The 21,917-nt window shown below is 46.5% G+C and overlaps 1 long non-coding RNA gene across 1 annotated transcript; it reads right to left on the bottom strand.

Annotated features, from left to right (window-relative positions):
- Positions 1-8,864: 8,864 nt before the first annotated feature.
- On the bottom strand, positions 8,865-10,886 carry LOC148378112 (uncharacterized). The gene is made up of 3 exons (XR_015856164.1): positions 10,726-10,886; positions 10,525-10,602; positions 8,865-8,960 (listed from the first exon to the last, which is right to left on the bottom strand). It is a non-coding gene; the product is annotated as an uncharacterized LOC148378112 (long non-coding RNA).
- Between the last annotated feature and the right edge of the window lie 11,031 nt (positions 10,887-21,917).

Genomic DNA, 21,917 nt, shown 5'->3' with positions numbered 1-21,917 from the left:
GTGCGGCATGGTGTTGTTCAGTGCGGCATGGTGTTGTTCAGTGCGGCATGGTGTTGTTCAGTGCGGCATGGTGTTGTTCAGTGCGGAATGGTGTTGTTCAGTGCGGCATGGTGTTGTTCAGTCCGGGATGGTGTTGTTCAATGCGGGATCGTGTTGTTCAGTGCGGGGTGGTGTTGTTCAGTGCGGGATGGTGTTGTTCAGTGCGGCATGGTGTTGTTCAATGCGGCATGGTGTTGTTCAGTGCGGGATGGTGTTGTTCATTGCGGCATAGTGTTGTTCAGTGCGGCATGGTGTTGTTCAGTGCGGCATGGTGTTGTTCAGTGCGGCATGGTGTTGTTCACTGCGGCATAATGTTGTTCAGTGCGGCATGGTGTTGTTCAGTGTGGAAAGGTGTTGTTCAGTGCAGGATGGTGTTGTTCAGTGCGGCATGGTGTTGTTCAATGCAGGATCGTGTTGTTCAGTGCAGCATAATGTTGTTCAGTGCAGCATGGTGTTGTTCAGTGCGGCATGGTGTTGTTCAATGCGGCATGGTGTTGTTCACTGCGGGATGGTGTTGTTCAATGCGGGATCGTGTTGTTCAGTGCGGCATAATGTTGTTCAGTGCAGCATGGTGTTGTTCAGTGCGGCATGGTGTTGTTCAGTGCGACATAATGTTGTTTAGTGCGGCATAATGTTGTTCAGTGCGGCATAATGTTGTTCAGTGCGGCATGGTGTTGTTCAGTGCGGCATGGTGTTGTTCAGTGCGGCATGGTGTTGTTCAGTGCAGGATGGTGTTGTTCAGTGCGGCATGGTGTTGTTCAATGCGGCATGGTGTTGTTCAGTGCGGGATGGTGTTGTTCAGTGCAGGATGGTGTTGTTCAGTGCGGCATGGTGTTGTTCAGTGCGGAATGGTGTTGTTCAGTGCGGCATGGTGTTGTTCAGTGCGGCATGGTGTTGTTCAGTGCAGGATGGTGTTGTTCGATGCGGGATCGTGTTGTTCAGTGCGGCATGGTGTTGTTCAGTGCGGCATGGTGTTGTTCAGTGCGGCATAATGTTGTTCAGTGCGGCATGGTGTTGTTCAGTGCGGCATGGTGTTGTTCAGTGCGGCATGGTGTTGTTCAGTGCGGCATGGTGTTGTTCAGTGCGGCATAATGTTGTCCAGTGCGCCATAATGTTGTTCAGTGCGGCATGGTGTTGTTTAGTGCGGGATGGTGTTGTTCAGTGCAGGATGGTGTTGTTCAGTGCGGCATGGTGTTGTTCAATGCGGCATGGTGTTGTTCAGTGCGGGATGGTGTTGTTCAGTGCGGCATGGTGTTGTTCAGTGCGGCATAATGTTGTTCAGTGCGGCATGGTGTTGTTCAGTGCGGCATGGTGTTGTTCAGTGCGGCATGGTGTTGTTCAGTGCGGCATGGTGTTGTTCAGTGCGGAATGGTGTTGTTCAGTGCGGCATGGTGTTGTTCAGTGCGGGATGGTGTTGTTCAATGCGGGATCGTGTTGTTCAGTGCGGGGTGGTGTTGTTCAGTGCAGGATGGTGTTGTTCAGTGCAGGATGGTGTTGTTCAGTGCGGCATGGTGTTGTTCAATGCAGGATCGTGTTGTTCAGTGCAGCATAATGTTGTTCAGTGCAGCATGGTGTTGTTCAGTGCGGCATGGTGTTGTTCAATGCGGCATGGTGTTGTTCAGTGCGGGATGGTGTTGTTCAGTGCGGCATGGTGTTTTTCAGTGCGGCATAATGTTGTTCAGTGCGGCATGGTGTTGTTCAGTGCGGCATGGTGTTGTTCAGTGCAGGATGGTGTTGTTCAGTGCGGCATGGTGTTGTTCAATGCAGGATCGTGTTGTTCAGTGCAGCATAATGTTGTTCAGTGCAGCATGGTGTTGTTCAGTGCGGCATGGTGTTGTTCAATGCGGCATGGTGTTGTTCACTGCGGGATGGTGTTGTTCAATGCGGGATCGTGTTGTTCAGTGCGGCATAATGTTGTTCAGTGCAGCATGGTGTTGTTCAGTGCGGCATGGTGTTGTTCAGTGCGACATAATGTTGTTTAGTGCGGCATAATGTTGTTCAGTGCGGCATAATGTTGTTCAGTGCGGCATGGTGTTGTTCAGTGCGGCATGGTGTTGTTCAGTGCGGCATGGTGTTGTTCAGTGCAGGATGGTGTTGTTCAGTGCGGCATGGTGTTGTTTAATGCGGCATGGTGTTGTTCAGTGCGGGATGGTGTTGTTCAGTGCAGGATGGTGTCGTTCAGTGCGGCATGGTGTTGTTCAGTGCGGAATGGTGTTGTTCAGTGCGGCATGGTGTTGTTCAGTGCGGCATGGTGTTGTTCAGTGCAGGATGGTGTTGTTCAATGCGGGATCGTGTTGTTCAGTGCGGCATGGTGTTGTTCAGTGCGGCATGGTGTTGTTCAGTGCGGCATAATGTATTTCAGTGCGGCATGGTGTTGTTCAGTGCGGCATGGTGTTGTTCAGTGCGGCATGGTGTTGTTCAGTGCGGCATGGTGTTGTTCAGTGCGGCATAATGTTGTCCAGTGCGCCATAATGTTGTTCAGTGCGGCATGGTGTTGTTTAGTGCGGGATGGTGTTGTTCAGTGCAGGATGGTGTTGTTCAGTGCGGCATGGTGTTGTTCAATGCGGCATGGTGTTGTTCAGTGCGGGATGGTGTTGTTCAGTGCGGCATGGTGTTGTTCAGTGCGGCATAATGTTGTTCAGTGCGGCATGGTGTTGTTCAGTGCGGCATGGTGTTGTTCAGTGCGGCATGGTGTTGTTCAGTGCGGCATGGTGTTGTTCAGTGCGGAATGGTGTTGTTCAGTGCGGCATGGTGTTGTTCAGTGCGGGATGGTGTTCAATGCGGGATCGTGTTGTTCAGTGCGGGGTGGTGTTGTTCAGTGCAGGATGGTGTTGTTCAGTGCAGGATGGTGTTGTTCAGTGCGGCATGGTGTTGTTCAATGCAGGATCGTGTTGTTCAGTGCAGCATAATGTTGTTCAGTGCAGCATGGTGTTGTTCAGTGCGGCATGGTGTTGTTCAATGCGGCATGGTGTTGTTCAGTGCGGGATGGTGTTGTTCAGTGCGGCATGGTGTTTTCCAGTGCGGCATAATGTTGTTCAGTGCGGCATGGTGTTGTTCAGTGCGGCATGGTGTTGTTCAGTGCGACATAATGTTGTTCAGTGCGGCATAATGTTGTTCAGTGCGGCATGGTGTTGTTCAGTGCGGCATGGTGTTGTTCAGTGCGGCATGGTGTTGTTCAGTGCGGCATGGTGTTGTTCAGTGCAGGATGGTGTTGTTCAGTGCAGGATGGTGTTGTTCAATGCGGCATGGTGTTGTTCAGTGCGGGATGGTGTTGTTCAGTGCAGGATGGTGTTGTTCAGTGCGGCATGGTGTTGTTCAGTGCGGAATGGTGTTGTTCAGTGCGGCATGGTGTTGTTCAGTGCGGCATGGTGTTGTTCAGTGCAGGATGGTGTTGTTCAATGCGGGATGGTGTTGTTCAGTGCGGGATGGTGTTGTTCAGTGCAGGATGGTGTTGTTCAGTGCGGCATGGTGTTGTTCAATGCGGCATGGTGTTGTTCAGTGCAGGATGGTGTTGTTCAGTGCGGCATGGTGTTGTTCAATGCGGCATGGTGTTGTTCAATGCGGCATGGTGTTGTTCAGTGCGGCATGGTGTTGTTCAGTGCGGCATGGTGTTGTTCAGTGCAGCGTAATGTTGTTCAGTGCGGCATGGTGTTGTTCAGTGCGGAATGGTGTTGTTCAGTGCAGCATGGTGTTGTTCAGTGCGGCATGGTGTTGTTCAGTGCGGGATGGTGTTGTTCAGTGCAGGATGGTGTTGTTCAGTGCGGCATGGTGTTGTTCAGTGCGGCATGGTGTTGTTCATTTCGGCATAATGTTGTTCAGTGCGGCATAATGTTGTTTAGTGCGGCATGGTGTTGTTCAGTGCGGGATGGTGTTGTTCAGTGCGTTATAATGTTGTTCAGTGCGGCATAATGTTGTTCAGTGCGGCATGGTGTTGTTCAGTGCGGGATGGTGTTGTTCAGTGCGGGATGGTGTTGTTCAGTGCGGCATGGTGTTCAATGCGGAATGGTGTTGTTCAGTGCAGGATGGTGTTGTTCAGTGCGGCATGGTGTTGTTCAGTGCGGCATAATGTTGTTCAGTGCGGCATGGTGTTGTTCAGTGCGGCATGGTGTTGTTCAGTGCGGCATGGTGTTGTTCAGTGCGGCATAATGTTGTTCAGTGCGTCATGGTGTTGTTCAGTGCGGCATGGTGTTGTTCAGTGCGGCATAATGTTCAGTGCGGCATAATGTTGTTCAGTGCGGCATGGTGTTGTTCAGTGCGGGATGGTGTTGTTCAGTGCAGGATGGTGTTGTTCAGTGCGGCATGGTGTTCAGTGCGGGATGGTGTCTTTCAGTGCGGCATGGTGTCGTTCAGTGCGGCATGGTGTCTTTCAGTGCGGCATGGTGTCGTTCAGTGAGGCATGGTGTTGTTCAGTGCGGCATGGTGTTGTTTAGTGCGGCATGGTGTTGTTCAGTGCGGGATGGTGTTGTTCAGTGTGGCATGGTGTTCAGTGCGGCATGGTGTTGTTCAGTGCGGTATCGTGTTGTTCAGTGCGGTATCGTGTTTCTCAGTGCGGTATCGTGTTGTTCAGTGCAGTATCGTTGTGTTGTTCGTATTGTGTTTAACACTTAGCCTCTAACACTTAGCCTCTAACACTTAGCCTCTAGCATCTAGAAGGTAAATAAATAGGAAGGAAGGACTCACCGGTGACGTCTTCGCCCACGTCCAAGCGTTGTACTTTGTATTTTCATCCTTCTGACAGTGGAAAACATAGCCAACAAACACCGTGGAACCTAAACGAATGAAAGAAAACTATCATTTGGCCACAACCAACATTCACAGATACAACACAATGTGACGTGCGGGGTTGAGGTTAAAGGTTGAGTGAAGGGCCCTCGTTTTAAACTACTTTTTTGAAAAGGATTGGGAACAAGTAAGACGTATTTAATTTATTTAATGGGAAGTAGTAAGAGCTATTGAATTTAATCTATGTATTATATTCTATTGTATTGTATTCTGTTGTATTCTTTTGGATTGTATTCACACTAACCCCACTAAAACTTCAGCCCACAAAAACTCGCCTCTGGCGCCTAGCCTCTGGCACTTAGCCTCTAACACTTAGCCTTTAACACTTAGCCTTTAACACTTAGCCTTTAACACTTAGCCTAGAAGGTGAATAAATAGGGTTAAAGGTTGAGTGAAGGGACCTCGTTTTAAACTACTTTTTTGTAAAGGAGTGGGAACAAGTAAGACGTATTTAATTTATTTAATGGGAAGTAGTAAGACTTATTAAATTTATTTAATCTACTTTTCTTCCCAGGCAAAATTTGATGTGCTGCAATTCCAAATTTCCAAAGTGAATGAAGGAATGAAGTCCTTTAAATTATGATTTTGTATAAATACTAGGCATTAACACAAAATCGACGGCACAAAATGGGCAGACCTTACTTGTTTGAAAAGGACTGGTTACAAGACAGACTTTTTTAATTTATTTAATGGGAAGAAGACTTATTTAGTTTAATTGATCTATTTTTGTTCCCTGGCAAAATTCGATTTGCTGCAATTCCAAATTTCCAAAGTGAATGAAGGAAAGAAGTCGTTTAAATTATGATTTTGTTTAAATACTAGGCATAGACACAAAATCTACGGCACAAAATGGGCAGACTTTACTTGTTTGAAGAGGACTGGTTACAAGACAGACTTTTCTGATTTATTTAATGGGAAGAAGACTTATTTAGTTTATTTAATCTATTTTTGTTCCCTGGCAAAATTGGATTTGCTGAAATTGTATTTTGCCAAATCTTGCCTTGAGACCTGATAGGAAGTATTAAACGCTTAGTTAAATCAATACAAGTTGGTAATAAGAGCGAGTAATGTTGGTTGAACCGATGAATGAAGGTTGAAAGCAATTTAAATTATGACTTTGTATAAATACTAGATATTAACAGAACATCTACTGCGCGAAATGGGCAGAGTTTACTTGTTTGAGAAGGAGTGGCTTATTCAAAACTAAGATTTATTTAATCTGTTTGTTCCCAGGCAAAATTGGATGTGATGCAATTCCAAATTTCACCACATGATGGTGCCCAATTTTGACTTCATAGGACATATTAAACACTTAGCTTGTTATTATGTTCAAGGTAATCAGATTTGTTTATTATTCTAATGGCCTCTTCAAAACTATTCTGGATTACTACTTTGGATCTATTCTACATTACTTGGCAACAACATACTCTGTAACAGATTAGGCAGTATAATCATATCTGTTAACTTGAGAGTGCCCACACTCAATCTACTTATCGTGATGTGTTAAATCAATTACTGTTAGACATTATTTGTCTGATAATCTACCAAATCTTTGAATTGAAGAATTTGTGATTTAATTAATAGCTTGTTGTTATGTTAAGGGTAATCAGACTTGTATATAATTCTAATGGCCTTCTTTTGAAAACTATTCTGAATTACAACTTTGGATCTTATATTACTTTGCAACAATCTACTCCGTGACAGATTAGGCAGTATAATCACATATGTTAACTTCAGTGCCCACACTGTATTTATTTATGGTTATTTGTTAAATCAAGTACTGTTAGACATGAAATAGGAAGTGTTTAACATAAATGTTATGGCTACTCACCATTGTAGCTCGCTCCTGGTCAATGATACGAGCCTCTTCTTGCAGTGGAAAACTTGCAGCCAACAAACACCGTGGAACCTAAAGGAATGAAATTAAACATTAACATTTCGCCTCGACCAATTTTCACACGTACAACGCAACGCGGCTACACTTCTGCTATTACAAACGTAAATCTCCTTAAACACAATGAGTGTTACTTACCGTGTACGCTCTAGACGGTCCAGTTGCAAGCAGAAAATAAAGATATTTCTGTTGATAATCGTCGCTGCTCAGTGGCTCACGGCCATCGCGCCAACAGATTTGAATTTTGGCGGAGGTTCGGGCAATTACGTCATATCCACGGCACATGACTGCGACGTAATACCCGCTTATCTGAAACGGCAGTTAAAAGTAGAGTTACATCAAGTTTTCTTGGAACCTAAACGAATGAAAGAAAACTATCATTTGGCCACAACCAACATTCACAGATACAACACAACGTGCGGGGTTGGGGTTAAAGATTGAGTGAAGGGCCCTCGTTTTAAACTACTGTTTTGAAAAGGAGTGGGAACAAGTAAGACGTATTTAATTTATTTAATGGGAAGTAGTAAGACTTATTAAATTTATTTAATCTACTTTTCTTCCCAGGCAAAATTTGATGTGCTGCAATTCCAAATTTCCAAAGTGAATGAAGGAATGAAGTCCTTTAAATTATGATTTTGTATAAATACTAGGCATTAACACAAAATCGACGGCACAAAATGGGCAGACTTTACTTGTTTGAAAAGGACTGGTTACAAGACAGACTTTTTTAATTTATTTAATGGGAAGAAGACTTATTTAGTTTAATTGATCTATTTTTGTTCCCTGCCAAAATTCGATTTGCTGCAATTCCAAATTTCCAAAGTGAATGAAGGAAAGAAGTCGTTTAAATTATGATTTTGTTTAAATACTAGGCATAGACATAAAATCTACGGCACAAAATGGGCAGACTTTACTTGTTTGAAGAGGACTGGTTACAAGACAGACTTTTCTGATTTATTTAATGGGAAGAGGACTTATTTAGTTTATTTAATCTATTTTTGTTCCCTGGCAAAATTGGATTTGCTGAAATTGTATTTTGCCAAATCTCGATTTGAGACCTGATAGGAAGTATTAAACGCTTAGTTAAATCAATACAAGTTGGTAATAAGAGCGAGTAATGTTGGTTGAACCGATGAATGAAGGTTGAAAGCAATTTAAATTATGACTTTGTATAAATACTAGATATTAACAGAACATCTACTGCGCAAAATGGGCAGAGTTTACTTGTTTGAGAAGGAGTGGCTTATTCAAAACTAAGATTTATGTAATCTGTTTGTTCCCAGGCAAAATTGGATGTGATGCAATTCCAAATTTCACCACATGATGGTGCCCAATTTTGACTTCATAGGACATATTAAACACTTAGCTTGTTATTATGTTCAAGGTAATCAGATTTGTTTATCATTCTAATGGCCTCTTCAAAACTATTCTGGATTACTACTTTGGATCTATTCTACATTACTTGGCAACAACATACTCTGTAACAGATTAGGCAGTATAATCACATATGTTAACTTGAGAGTGCCCACACTCAATCTACTTATCGTGATGTGTTAAATCAATTACTGTTAGACATTATTTGTCTGATAATCTACCAAATCTTTGAATTGAAGAATTTGTGATTTAATTAATAGCTTGTTCAGGGTAATCAGACTTGTATATAATTCTAATGGCCTTCTTTTGAAAACTATTCTGAATTACAACTTTGGATCTTATATTACTTTGCAACAATCTACTCCGTGACAGATTAGGCAGTATAATCACATATGTTAACTTCAGTGCCCACACTGTATTTATTTATGGTTATTTGTTAAATCAAGTACTGTTAGACATGAAATAGGAAGTGTTTAACATAAATGTTATGGCTACTCACCATTGTAGCTCGCTCCTGGTCAATGATACGAGCCTCTTCTTGCAGTGGAAAACTTGCAGCCAACAAACACCGTGGAACCTAAAGGAATGAAATTAAACATTAACATTTCGCCTCGACCAATTTTCACACGTACAACGCAACGCGGCTACACTTCTGCTATTACAAACGTAAATCTCCTTAAACACAATGAGTGTTACTTACCGTGTACGCTCTAGACGGTCCAGTTGCAAGCAGAAAATAAAGATATTTCTGTTGATAATCGTCGCTGCTCAGTGGCTCACGGCCATCGCGCCAACAGATTTGAATTTTGGCGGAGGTTCGGGCAATTACGTCATATCCGCGGCATTTGACTGCGACGTAATACCCGCTTATCTGAAACGGCAGTTAAAAGTAGAGTTACATCAAGTTTTCTTGGAACCTAAACGAATGAAAGAAAACTATCATTTGGCCACAACCAACATTCACAGATACAACACAACGTGCGGGGTTGAGGTTAAAGATTGAGTGAAGGGCCCTCGTTTTAAACTACTGTTTTGAAAAGGAGTGGGAACAAGTAAGACGTATTTAATTTATTTAATGGGAAGTAGTAAGACTTATTAAATTTATTTAATCTACTTTTCTTCCCAGGCAAAATTTGATGTGCTGCAATTCCAAATTTCCAAAGTGAATGAAGGAATGAAGTCCTTTAAATTATGATTTTGTATAAATACTAGGCATTAACACAAAATCGACGGCACAAAATGGGCAGACTTTACTTGTTTGAAAAGGACTGGTTACAAGACAGACTTTTTTAATTTATTTAATGGGAAGAAGACTTATTTAGTTTAATTGATCTATTTTTGTTCCCTGCCAAAATTCAATTTGCTGCAATTCCAAATTTCCAAAGTGAATGAAGGAAAGAAGTCGTTTAAATTATGATTTTGTTTAAATACTAGGCATAGACACAAAATCTACGGCACAAAATGGGCAGACTTTACTTGTTTGAAGAGGACTGGTTACAAGACAGACTTTTCTGATTTATTTAATGGGAAGAGGACTTATTTAGTTTATTTAATCTATTTTTGTTCCCTGGCAAAATTGGATTTGCTGAAATTGTATTTTGCCAAATCTCGATTTGAGACCTGATAGGAAGTATTAAACGCTTAGTTAAATCAATACAAGTTGGTAATAAGAGCGAGTAATGTTGGTTGAACCGATGAATGAAGGTTGAAAGCAATTTAAATTATGACTTTGTATAAATACTAGATATTAACAGAACATCTACTGCGCAAAATGGGCAGAGTTTACTTGTTTGAGAAGGAGTGGCTTATTCAAAACTAAGATTTATGTAATCTGTTTGTTCCCAGGCAAAATTGGATGTGATGCAATTCCAAATTTCACCACATGATGGTGCCCAATTTTGACTTCATAGGACATATTAAACACTTAGCTTGTTATTATGTTCAAGGTAATCAGATTTGTTTATCATTCTAATGGCCTCTTCAAAACTATTCTGGATTACTACTTTGGATCTATTCTACATTACTTGGCAACAACATACTCTGTAACAGATTGGGCAGTATAATCACATATGTTAACTTGAGAGTGCCCACACTCAATCTACTTATCGTGATGTGTTAAATCAATTACTGTTAGACATTATTTGTCTGATAATCTACCAAATCTTTGAATTGAAGAATTTGTGATTTAATTAATAGCTTGTTCAGGGTAATCAGACTTGTATATAATTCTAATGGCCTTCTTTTGAAAACTATTCTGAATTACAACTTTGGATCTTATATTACTTTGCAACAATCTACTCGGTGACAGATTAGGCAGTATAATCACATATGTTAACTTCAGTGCCCACACTGTATTTATTTATGGTTATTTGTTAAATCAAGTACTGTTAGACATGAAATAGGAAGTGTTTAACATAAATGTTATGGCTACTCACCATTGTAGCTCGCTCCTGGTCAATGATATGAGCCTCTTCTTGCAGTGGAAAACTTGCAGCCAACAAACACCGTGGAACCTAAAGGAATGAAATTAAACATTAACATTTCGCCCGGACCAACATTCACACGTACAACGCAACGCGGCTACACTTCTGCTATTACAAACGTAAATCTCCTTAAACACAACGAGTGTTACTTACCGTGTACGCTCTAGGCAAAATTGGATGTGATGCAATTCCAAATCTATCTGAAACGGCAGTTAAAAGTAGAGTTACATCAAGTTTTCTTTTTTAATCAACACAATCATTTACAACCGTTGACCAGAAAGAATCGTCGAAATTCGACGTCCCCCACAAACGCCACGCTCACTCGCTTTTCAGGGCAACAAAAGTACTTCTTTTTAAAAACGATGAGTTGTACTTACCGTGTACGCTCTGGACGGTCCAGTTGCAAGCAGAAAATAAAAATATTTCTCTTGTTAGTCGTATGTTACCATCCGCTGTGTCTTTGTCAACATCGCCGCCATTTTCCTACTTCCTGCTGCGAGCCACGCCCACGGATTTAAATTTGGGCGGAAGCTCTTTCCATTGGCGTCGTTTTCGCGTATAGCAAATCCGATTGGTTGGGAAGGGGGCACGGTTATGCAGCCGAGGAGTCCTGTGATCGGTGGGATGTAAAGTAGGCGTCGACGTCACGTCCGCGTCACGTGACCACGACGTGGCAGACGTCAAATAGCAACCGCTGTTTTGTTTAGTAGACTTACAGTTGTTATGCATTGACATAATGGCGCACACACCAAATAGATTTAAATAAATTAAATAATTCTTCTGCCCACTCTCTTTTAAACAAGTTAACTCTCCCCGCGGATTTGAATTCCGGCGAAAGTTACGCCCATCGACGTCACGTATGTCACGTGACCACGACGTGGCAGATGTCATATAGCAACCGCTGTTTTGTTTAGTAGATTTACAGTTGTTATGCATTGGCATAATGGTGTGCACTCAAAATAGATTTAAATAAATTAAATATTTCTTCTGCCTACTCCCTTTTAAACAAGTTAACTCTGCCCACGTCCATTGACGTCTTGTCTGCGTCACGTGACCACGACGTAGCGACGTCATATAGTAACCGCTGTTTTGACCAGTAGACTTAGTTATTATGCGTTGACATAATGGCGCACTGGTTAGCATGGCCACCTCTTAAGCATGATGATGCGGGTTCGACGCCTGATCAATGTTAGCATGGAGTGAGCTGAAGTGCATGGCGCTGAAGATTTGAATCTTTGAAATGCGCTGAGGTCTGACATATCAGGCAGAATGGTTTGCCATCACGTTCAACAAAAAATAGAAACTTTCCCACTCTGATTAAAACGTCCTGTGTTCATCTACGTATTTTCGTTTTGCTGTGCATCTTTTCCCTGCCATTTCGAGAGCCCAATTGACACTCATAGTTTAAAGAAATGTGTTTGCCCATCCTACTTTGTGGAATTTCACCACATGCGCTTTTGACCAAAATACCAAATTGAACTCAAGTGAAGCCAACACCCCCCCCACCCCCCCCCCCACCCCCCCCCCCCACACACACACACACACACACACACACACACAAATGTTGATATGAACATAAAAGAGCCGCATGCGGTTCGGGAGTTGCGGCTTGGCCAAACCTGTACTATACAACTTTATTTGTATAAAATTTTCACAACAGCTGTCACACAAACAAAGCGGGAAAAACCGAAGACGTGCGTGTTCCGCCCACGCTGGATTTATTTGCACCTTTGAAAAGACACCGTATTGCCGCAGATGTGGCAAAGAGTACTTTTGGGCATCTGAGACGGAAGGATGTCCAAAGCATCACGTCACCTGCTCTGGTAGGCATGGTGGTGGGACGTTGAGGTCAACCGCTTTGGGGTTGGCTGACTCTTTGATCGCAGGATGCCACACACTTGAAGACAGAAGCAGAAAAGCAGAGCTAAATGCAAAATGTACTCACCGGTGATTCCAATTTTTTTCCCCCCTGAAGAAACAGCTGGACGGGTGGCCCCGGCTGGCCAGTGGGACTCTTGTTATTCTGACCCTTTTTAGTGCGCGTTTGGGGCAACAACCGTTTTTTGTGGCGCTCTCTTCTGGTTCAAAAGTGCCCTGCATGTGAATTTGCTTTTCCTGCCTTCTGATTGGATGAGCGCCGGTGTGACGCGGTGCCTCTGTCACCGTGGCGGGGGGTATACGTTGGCATCGGAGCGTCTGCCAACGTCTGAGACCGGCTGGCAGTGTATCGGAGGTGTCGAGTGCGGTGCCGCTGGAGCTCACTCACCAGCTGGTGTTAGGGCCACAGAATGAAGGCCAAGGAGAAGAATAGAAAGAGAAACAGAAACTTCTCCTCCAATTGTTTGATTTGTCTCTTCTGAGCTTCGATGAATTCTTTCAGCTCTTTGTTCCTCTAGGACGGACAAATGGAAAGTGGCATTCAAAAGCCAGTAAGCGTGCAAGTAAGTGCCGGGCTGGCTTTGGGCCCTTACCTGTTGCGCGCTGTGCAGCAGATCCATTCTCTCTTGGAGGATGCAAGCGTCGCGCTCCCTCAACTCGCACATCAGGGCTCGCTTCCATTGGTCCACGGCGCTCCTAAGCTCTTCTCTCTGATCCGCCGTCAGCACGTCATTCACGCCAGCGTGGCTGGCTTTTTCGCCGTCCGTGGCGGGGCAGTCCCGCTGCGGTAGCGCCTCGTACAACATGGCCTCCAGCTCCAGGATCCTCTGGGCCGCAATCCTCGTCCATCAGTGGTCCGGCGGGAGATTTGAGGGCGGCTTACCTTATGAGCCTGGTCCATGGAACACTTCCTGAAGTCCAACTCTTCATCCAGGTAGCCCTTCTGCTTGCAGAACATATCCTAGCACAGCTCAAGGTCAGAATTGTTGGGGCACATTGCCGGAGTTCCCCTTGGCTGATGTCGCGTGTCTGTCTACCTTCTCACTTTCAATGTCCAACATCTTCTGTTGAAGTGCTGACTTGGTCACTTTGATGTATTCTAACCACTGAGGAAAGGCTGCTGTCACATAAGCAGAATGCGAGAGCGTGCGTGGACGTGCGCGTTACCTTCTCGGCTAGGGTGAGAAGGGTCCTGGCGTGAATCACGACCACCTGCTCCTCGTTGGTGAGATTCTGCAAGAGCCCAAAGGCACAGCGTCAACAAGCTTCTTTCAGCGCAAAGCCTTCCAAAAGTCACATTTGAGCCGCCGAGTCTCGTGGAGTGCGAACATAAGGAGTTCGACATACACTTACGGCGTTATAGCCCAGGATGTCCAGCTTCTTCATCAGATCACTGATGACGATGTCCGGGGGAAAGGCGCAAGGAGCAATGTAAGGTGTTCTGGGACCTCGGGTTAAGGTTAGGGTTGCGAGGGACGCCTTACGTACGCTCACGCCCTCGGCCTCGCAGTAGATCTGCAAAGGGCTGAGGCCGTCTGGGAAACGGACTTGCAGAAACTTCAAGACGGGGGAGCGCCACTCCCTCTCCTGAAAGGCAGAGGCATGCATCCGTCCGTCCGTCCGTCCGTCCGTCCGTCACATCTCTGGCCTCAACACGCTTGTGCGAGTCTTCCCACCTCCAGCTCCAGGATGCGGAACTCAAGCAGTTCGTTTTGGTCTCGGATATCCTGGATGTGCTCTTTCAGACGCGCTTCTTCCGCCTCCATCCGCCTGACCTGAAAAGACAGTCAGACCTCATCTGCGGGGCTTCCCGACAGGTGTGACGCCAAGCGACTCCGCCCAGCGCCTTTCTTTCCGTCACCTTTTCGGCCAACTGCTGATTGCTCTGACGCAGCAGCTGCTTCTCCTCCACCCACTTGACATTCTAGAAGAGACAAACGCGTGGACAGCTTTGGAATGTTGTGTCATTTTCATCCACAAATTCTTTGGTTGACTGGAAAATGACATTTGCTTTTCTCCGCATTTTCCCAGCCACGTTCGGGGGGGGTTGGTCCAGTAATGCCAGACGGATGAGTGACTGAAGAATGTAGCTATTTTGTCTGAGAAAAAGGTGTGCTCATTGATGAGCTTACCTGTCCTTGTTGCTTCAGCGCTGACTCCAGATCTGCTACTCTGCTTTGATAGTGACCCATTTCTACCATCAGCTTTTCTCTGGTCTGAAAGGAGGAGGAGGGAGGCTCCTCCTCCTCCTTTCAGACCAGAGAACACCCGAGGCTGGGTGAGAACGGGGAGGCTGCGACCCGGCCGGGGGTTGCGGGAAGGGGCGCCACCTTGATCTCCTTCTCGGCGTCGTAGTCCCCTTTCGCTGGTCTGGGCTAGCAGAGCGTAGGCTCGTTGCAGCGCTTGATATTCTTGCGTCAGCTGGCGGTAGCGAAGCTCCGCCTCTTCATGCACACACCAATGCAACACAGCACTAGTACCAGAATCAGTCAGACCGGCGACAAAGCACCCGCGACGCAAAGACGAGTCCGATTCCAGGCTGAAGAGGAATGTTTGGTGCCAATACGCTGGCAGAAATGGCGGGCTACCTCTTCGGGTTCCGTGTCGGGGGTTCTGTCGGTGTGAAAAGACAAGGACGATCCGTCCGAGTCCACCAACACGTCTTCGTCGTAGCCGTAAAATGTTTCGATGACCTGCGGGCGCGGAAGCAAACATCTCTCTGAACAAACTGAAGCGACACCTCACGATGAATCGACGAGAGGAACGATAGCGAGAAAAAGGCCATTTCATCTTGCGCAACACCAAGCAGCCGCAAACAAACAGACTCACCTTGCAGGACCTCACGCTTTGTTCCTCCTCAGAGATTCTCGACGTCGGTATCGTAGCAGCAAATCTCTCTCCTGTCGACACAAATAATCCGCCTTTGAGATTCTTTGGATGCAAAGGGAACGAACGGCTCCGGCGCAGAAACAAACGCGACTCACAATGACATTTCTGACATGAGCTCCTGTCTCCAGAGCCTGAAAAACACGTCACCGGCGATGATTGGAGGGACGCTCGTCTTTTCCAAAAGTGACAACTACAGGGTGTGTCAGGGTTTTCCAGATTATCTTTATCGTATCATTGTGTTGCTTTGACTTTGACTGCGACCTGTAATAAATAATATTATTTATCCCTTATTTATCCCTATCGCTTATCCCTTCCTACACAAAGTCGTAAAACACCCCTTGCTATGTTTTGACTAGAGGTCAAGGGCTTCCTCTATTCAATCCACTCTTACACCCACCCTGTTTCTCTTAATTAAAATGCTCGTGCAGGAGCCGAGAGTCAGACTTCATTCGTACAACGGATGGACTCTCCACCTGCAGGTGTCCAAAAGAACTTACTTGTCTCCCGTGTGGTTCTTGCAAAATAAGTTGGAGCGAGCGCAACTCTAACAGGGTGCATTTTGCCACTAGCTGCCTACGGACAATGACGTCGCGCTCGCGGCTCATGGTTGACGGGCTGAGCAGCCGGGCAAGTCCGTCGTTTTCAGCGCACAGCGAGTGGCAAAGGCGCTGACAAAACGGGAGCTTTGAGCTGCTGAAAACGGCAAAACAAGTCTAAAGCGTGTTCAAACGCGTGCGCACAATGCTCCTGCTTGAAAGGTCGGAATTTAAGGGGCCAATTTTTTGGATGGCGGCCGCCGGCCAAGCTTTGGACGGAAAAGGTTTCCTGGCGACAGCGAGCGAGCGCGGCGCTGCCGTACGTGCACCGAGTCGCCTGCCTGAAGACCTTGGACAAGTCGTCGATGATGTGCCGCTGCTCCACAACTTGAAGGAACTCCATTTCACCGTCCTGCTGGCCGCAACCGCGGTCCAGGTCATTGAGCGAACTAGGCCTTCTCTGTGGAACACAAATGCAGTGGACTCTGTTGGCACGCCGCCGTTGTCCGCGTCGACTTACCAAGCTTGCCATCTCCTCGTTCTCCTGGGTGACAAAGCGCACTTTGTTTTCAAGGCGACACAGCACCAGCGAGAGTTCTTCATTCTTCCTGCTCAGGCGTTTGTTTTTGTACAGGAGTGGCAGAAACTGGCTTTCTGTTTCTCTCAGTCGCTTTAGCTGCAAGCATGAAGTGCGGGATGTGAAAGACGCACAACACGCGGGCCAGAACGTATCCATTCCTTTTGCATCGGTTTGAACGGAATCGTGGCTTTGGCTCCCAATAAAAGACATCTACCAGGCAACCGACTCGCCGCGCCGCTCAACTAATAAGCAAGCGCAATGGGTGCCTCGCTGGATGGCGCGCATCAAACGTAGCGCAAACCTTCAAGCGTGCCGTCAATAAATTACCAGTTCATTGCGCTCTTCAGAAAGCAGGGCGTTTCGATCCTCCAGTTTCCTGATGACTGCGCTGAGCTCAGCGATTTTCAGATGAAACCGTCGCGTGTCCCGATCCTCCTGAGACTGAAAACGCCCCGCAACACACACACACACAAGCACTCGTTCAAAGTTCAAAACTGTTTTTGTGCTACCTTCCTCCAGCAACGAACTAAGTCATGCGTACTGCAAGTGTGTGATGAGGTGGCTTACGCAATGAAGAGGATTGCTAGTAGCGGCGTTGACCCCACTTCCAGGGTAGTTTAGGCCCGCCCTTTGGGAATCCCTCAGGGCAGCGATCTGCTGCTCGGCAGCCTGAGTCTGCAGCTGAAGGCGGTGGACGTGGCCGGCCCCAGGGCTTCATCCAAAACACTAACCGCTCTGTCTTTCAGCTTGATCTCATCCGTCTGGATGTACAAACGGGGAGCGCTCAGGCAGGCGGGCAAACTCATTTGCCAGAATTGTGACAAAAACAAAGAGAGCAACCGGCCAATTTTTTTCTGGAATCGACTAGAACACCTTTGCTGTGACAGACAAAAGCGAAGCGAGCAACCGGACATTTTCTTCTTGTGAAATAGAATAGAATAGAATGCCTTAGGTGTCATTGCACTGCAGGTATACAACGAAATTGGGAACATAGCCACGCACCGCGCATCTGATCAGTCCTACCAGTCGGCGGATCTCCCTCTCGCAGTCTCTCTTGGTTCGGCTCAGCTCCTCCCGATGCTGGTGATGAGCCGATCGGAGCTCGGCCGCTCGGGACTGCCAGGCCTGCTGGGCCGCTGCCAGGGCTTCTTCCGCGCTCCTGGTGGAGGCGACACCGCTCGGTCTCCCGACACCGCCGCGTCTCCTCCACCTCCGCCAGCAAAGCGCCCCCCCTCCTCACCTGAGCAGACATTGCGCCACACCGGGCCGTTGAGACCGCAACGGAGCGCCGCGACGCTTACTGGGGACAAGCTACACAATACGGTAGCGGCCGCATCGAAGCCCGACGTGGCGTGCGGATAGTCAGACACGGATAGAGCGGATCACCTTGTCCATGGAGCCGTCCCTCAGGCTGAGGACCAAGGCATTCAGTCGCTGGATCTCTCCATCTTTGATTTTGATCACTCTCATCAGCTCCATTTCATGCTGCCGCAGTAATGTCTCCCTGGTAATGGCTAACTCTTTCTGCTTCTCCTCATGGAGTTTGCTTTTGAGTTCCGTCATGGCGGCGGTGGCACGGTGGTGCTCCGCCCGCAGGTCCTGACTTCTCTCTCTCTCCAGACAGCTGACCTGACATGACTTAGACTTAGACAAACTTTATTGTCATCTTGTCTGCACATGGTGCATACAAAACGAAATTCCGTTGCATACGTCTTACAACAAAGTAGTGATATTGCAGTTGAATAGAAGTAACATATCCTATGAAAATATATATATATACATATATACTATATATATATATATATATATATATATTTAAAATAAGTATAAAGTGCAGCAGTGATAATTATGCAATAGTGCAAGTAGGCAAAACAGTATTCAAGAGTGTGCAGAGGAATGCTAAACCATGTATTAAACTTCTATTTAAAGGGTTTATACAAGTTCAGTAAAGTTGGTAGTGCGAGATAGTGCAAGATAGAGGTCCGTAGTGTCATAAAGTACAGTTCTGTGAATGTGTGATGCAGAGTTCAGTTTAGAGCTCAACAGTTCTAGTGTTCAACAGTCTGATGACAGCAGGGAAAAAGCTGTTGCAGAACCTGGTGGACCTGCAGCGGATGCTGCAAACCTCTTCCCAGAGGGCAGCAGGGAGAACAGTCCATGGTGGGGGTGTGATGGGTCATTGATGATGTTACGGGCACGGGACATGCAGCGCTGAGATGAAATGTCCTGAATGGAGGGAAGAGGAGCCCCTATGATCCTCTCTGCTGTCCTCACCACTCTCCTCACGTTCTTCCAATCGGAGGCGGTGCAGCCTCCACACCACACAGAGAGACAGCTTGTCAGAATGCTCTCTATGGTGCTCCTGTAGAACGTCCTCATGATGGGTGGGGGCAGGTGGGCTCTCCTCATCCTCCGCAGGAAGTACAAGCGCTTCTGTGCCCTCTTGACCAGTGCCGTAGTGTTCATAGTCCAGGTGAGGTCTTCTGTGATGTGGACCCCCAGGAATTTGGTGGTGCTGACCACCTCCACAGCTGAGCTGTTGATGATCAGTGGAGCGTGGTGAGGCTGTTTTTTCCTGAAGTCGACGATGATCTCCTTCATCTTCTCCTCATTCAGGATCAGGCTGTTTTCTCTGCACCAGCCCACCAGCTGCTCCACCTCCTCTCTGTAGTCCAGGTCGTTGTTGTCTCTGATGAGCCCCACCACCGTTGTGTCGTCTGCTGACTTCACGATGTGATTGGTGGTGAACCTGAGGACGCAGTCGTGTGTCATCAGGGTGCACAGCAGGGGGCTCAGGACGCAGCCCTGAAGGGAGCCTGTGCTGAGGGTGATGACATCAGAGGTGTTCTGTCCGACCCGGACTGACTGAGGTCTGTTGGTGAGGAAGTCTAGCAGCCAGTTGCGAAGGGGGGTGTTGAAGCCCAGGTGTTCCAATTTTCCTACCAGATGCTGTGGGATGATGGTGTTAAACGCTGAGCTGAAGTCCAGGAACAGCCTCCGCACATGGGTGTTCTTCTCCTCCAGGTGAGCCAGGCTCAGGTGAAGAACGGAGGAGATGGCGTCCTGAGTGGAGCGGTTTTGCCGGTCGGCAAACTGGAACGGGTCAAATAATAGGGGGAGTCTGGAAACGATGTGACCTTTAAGCAGCCTTTCGAAGCACTTCATCATAACCGGAGTCAGTGCAACAGGCCGGTAATCATTAAATGAGGTGATTTGAGGTTTCTTCGGCACCGGAATGATGGAGGCAGTCTTAAAGCACGCCGGCACTGTGGCTTGGCCCAGCGAGGTGTTAAAAATGTCTGTGATGACCCCAGCCAGATGACTTGCACATTCCCTGAACACACGCCCAGGAATGTTGTCGGGGCCAGGGGCCTTACAGGGGTTGACTCTCCTCAGGGTCTTCAACACATCGGCGGAGTCAAGGCAGAGTACCTCCTCTTCCTGATGGGGGACAGTTTTAACTGCTGGAGTGCCGTTTAGTGCCTCGAACCTCCCAAAGAAGTTATTTAGACCATTTAGAAAGTCAGCATCAACTACACCCACCGGGGGGGGGGAGGGTGAGTTGTAGTCTGTAATCGCCCGTATGCCTTGCCACATACTCCTGATGTTTTTGACGTCGTGGAAACGATCCTGAAATTTTCGACTGCGGTCTCGCTTCGCTATCCTGATGGCACGGTTCAAGTTGGCTCTCGCTGTCCTCAGTGTCTCCTTGTCGCCAGACTTGAAGGCAGAGTTCCGCGCTCGTAGCGTTTGACGTACCTCCTCAGTCATCCAGGGTCGTTGGTTGCTCCGGGTGATGATATTCTTAGTGGTGCTGACGTCCTCGGTGCATTTGTTGATGTAGGCTGACACAGTCATGGCACACGCATGTCTAATCTACATCGGGAAAACTGGGAGGGAGGGAGGCAGGCAGGGAGGCAGGCAGGGAGGCAGGCAGGCAGTGTCTGTCTGTTGAGGTTTTCACCTTGTTCTTCTCCTGCTGAAGTTCTAACTGGACGTCCATCAGTTTGGTTCTCAGCTCGTCATTGGCGGCCTGAAGGGCGTCCGTTCGCTCCGCCTTGGCCCGCCCTGCCGGAGCTCGTTTGGACATCTCTTACTCGAGTCTCGCCCGGTCGTCAGTCAGAGATCACAACATTTGTACCTGGAGAGCACAAACGCAGCGCTGTTTTCCACTGGCTTCGAACTCAACTTCAATCGGTACCGTAACTTACAACATCATAAACATAGAACTAGCTTGACTTATTCATTGAATAAATGCATTTGGTTCTTCAAAACTGCATCACGCAACATAGCGTGACCGAGACGGCCGTTATCCACCTGCGTGAAGTTATTTGGTGAAATGAATGAGATGTTTAAGACACCATCGTCCTGTCTCTATGTAGATGAAGGTAAATAATCGATTGCTGAAGGTCCAAAGGTGTTGTGATAAACAAATAAACATATTAGTGATTAGTGACATATTTGTGATAAACATATTAGGCAGGATAATCACATATGTTAACGTGACTGCCCACACTGTATTTATTTATGGTTATTTGTTAAATCGAGTACTGTTAGACATGAAATAGGAAGTGTTTAACATAAATGGAAGACGAAAGGGGTACTCACCATTGTAGCTCCTGCTGGTCAATGATACGAGCCTCTTCTTGCAGTGGAAAACATACAGCCAACAAACACCGTGGAACCTAAAGGAATGAAATTAAACATTAACATTTAGCCTCAACCAACATTCACAGATACAACGCAACGCAAACTACACAAACGTAAATCTTTTTAAACACAATGAGTTGTACTTACCGTGTACGCTCTAGACGGTCCACTTGCAAGCGGAAAATAAAGATATTTCTGTTGATAATCGTCGTGTTTGTATCCGGTGTCTCGCTCAAGGCCATTGCGCCCACAGATTTGAATTTTGGCGAGAGTTCAGCCTATTGACGTCATTTCCGCGGTGTAATACCCGCATATCTGAAACGGCAAAGTTAAGAGTAGAGTTAAATAAAGTTTTTAGTCAACGCAATAATTTACAACCGTTGACCAGTCGAAATAATCGTCGAAATTTGGCGTCTGTGGCTGGAAGCAGACGCCGAGTTCGACATTCCTCCCAAACGCCACACTCCCTTGCTTTTCAGGGCTAAAAAAAAACAGTTGTAATTACCTTGTACGCTCTAGACGGTCAAGTTGCAAGCTGAAAACAAAAATATTTGCCTTGTTAGTCATCGTGTTACTAACAGCTGTGTCTTGTTTGCCAGAACTGCCGCTTTCCTACTTCCTGTTGCAAGCCACGCCCACGGATTATAATTTTGCCGTGAGTTCCGCCTATTGACGTCATGTCCGCGTCACATGACTGCGACGTAATATTATCTAAAACTGTTTGTGCGGTATTGTGTTGTTCTGTGCGGTATTGTGTTATTCTGTGCGGCGTCGTGTTGTTCTGTGCGGCGTCGTGTTGTTAGTGCGACGTC

This window comes from Syngnathus floridae, unplaced genomic scaffold, assembly GCF_059516105.1.
Source record: "Syngnathus floridae isolate MCC-2025c unplaced genomic scaffold, RoL_Sflo_1.0 HiC_scaffold_64, whole genome shotgun sequence".
Taxonomy (NCBI): Eukaryota; Metazoa; Chordata; class Actinopteri; order Syngnathiformes; family Syngnathidae; genus Syngnathus; species Syngnathus floridae.
This window is presented reverse-complemented; position numbering and strand designations above follow the sequence as displayed.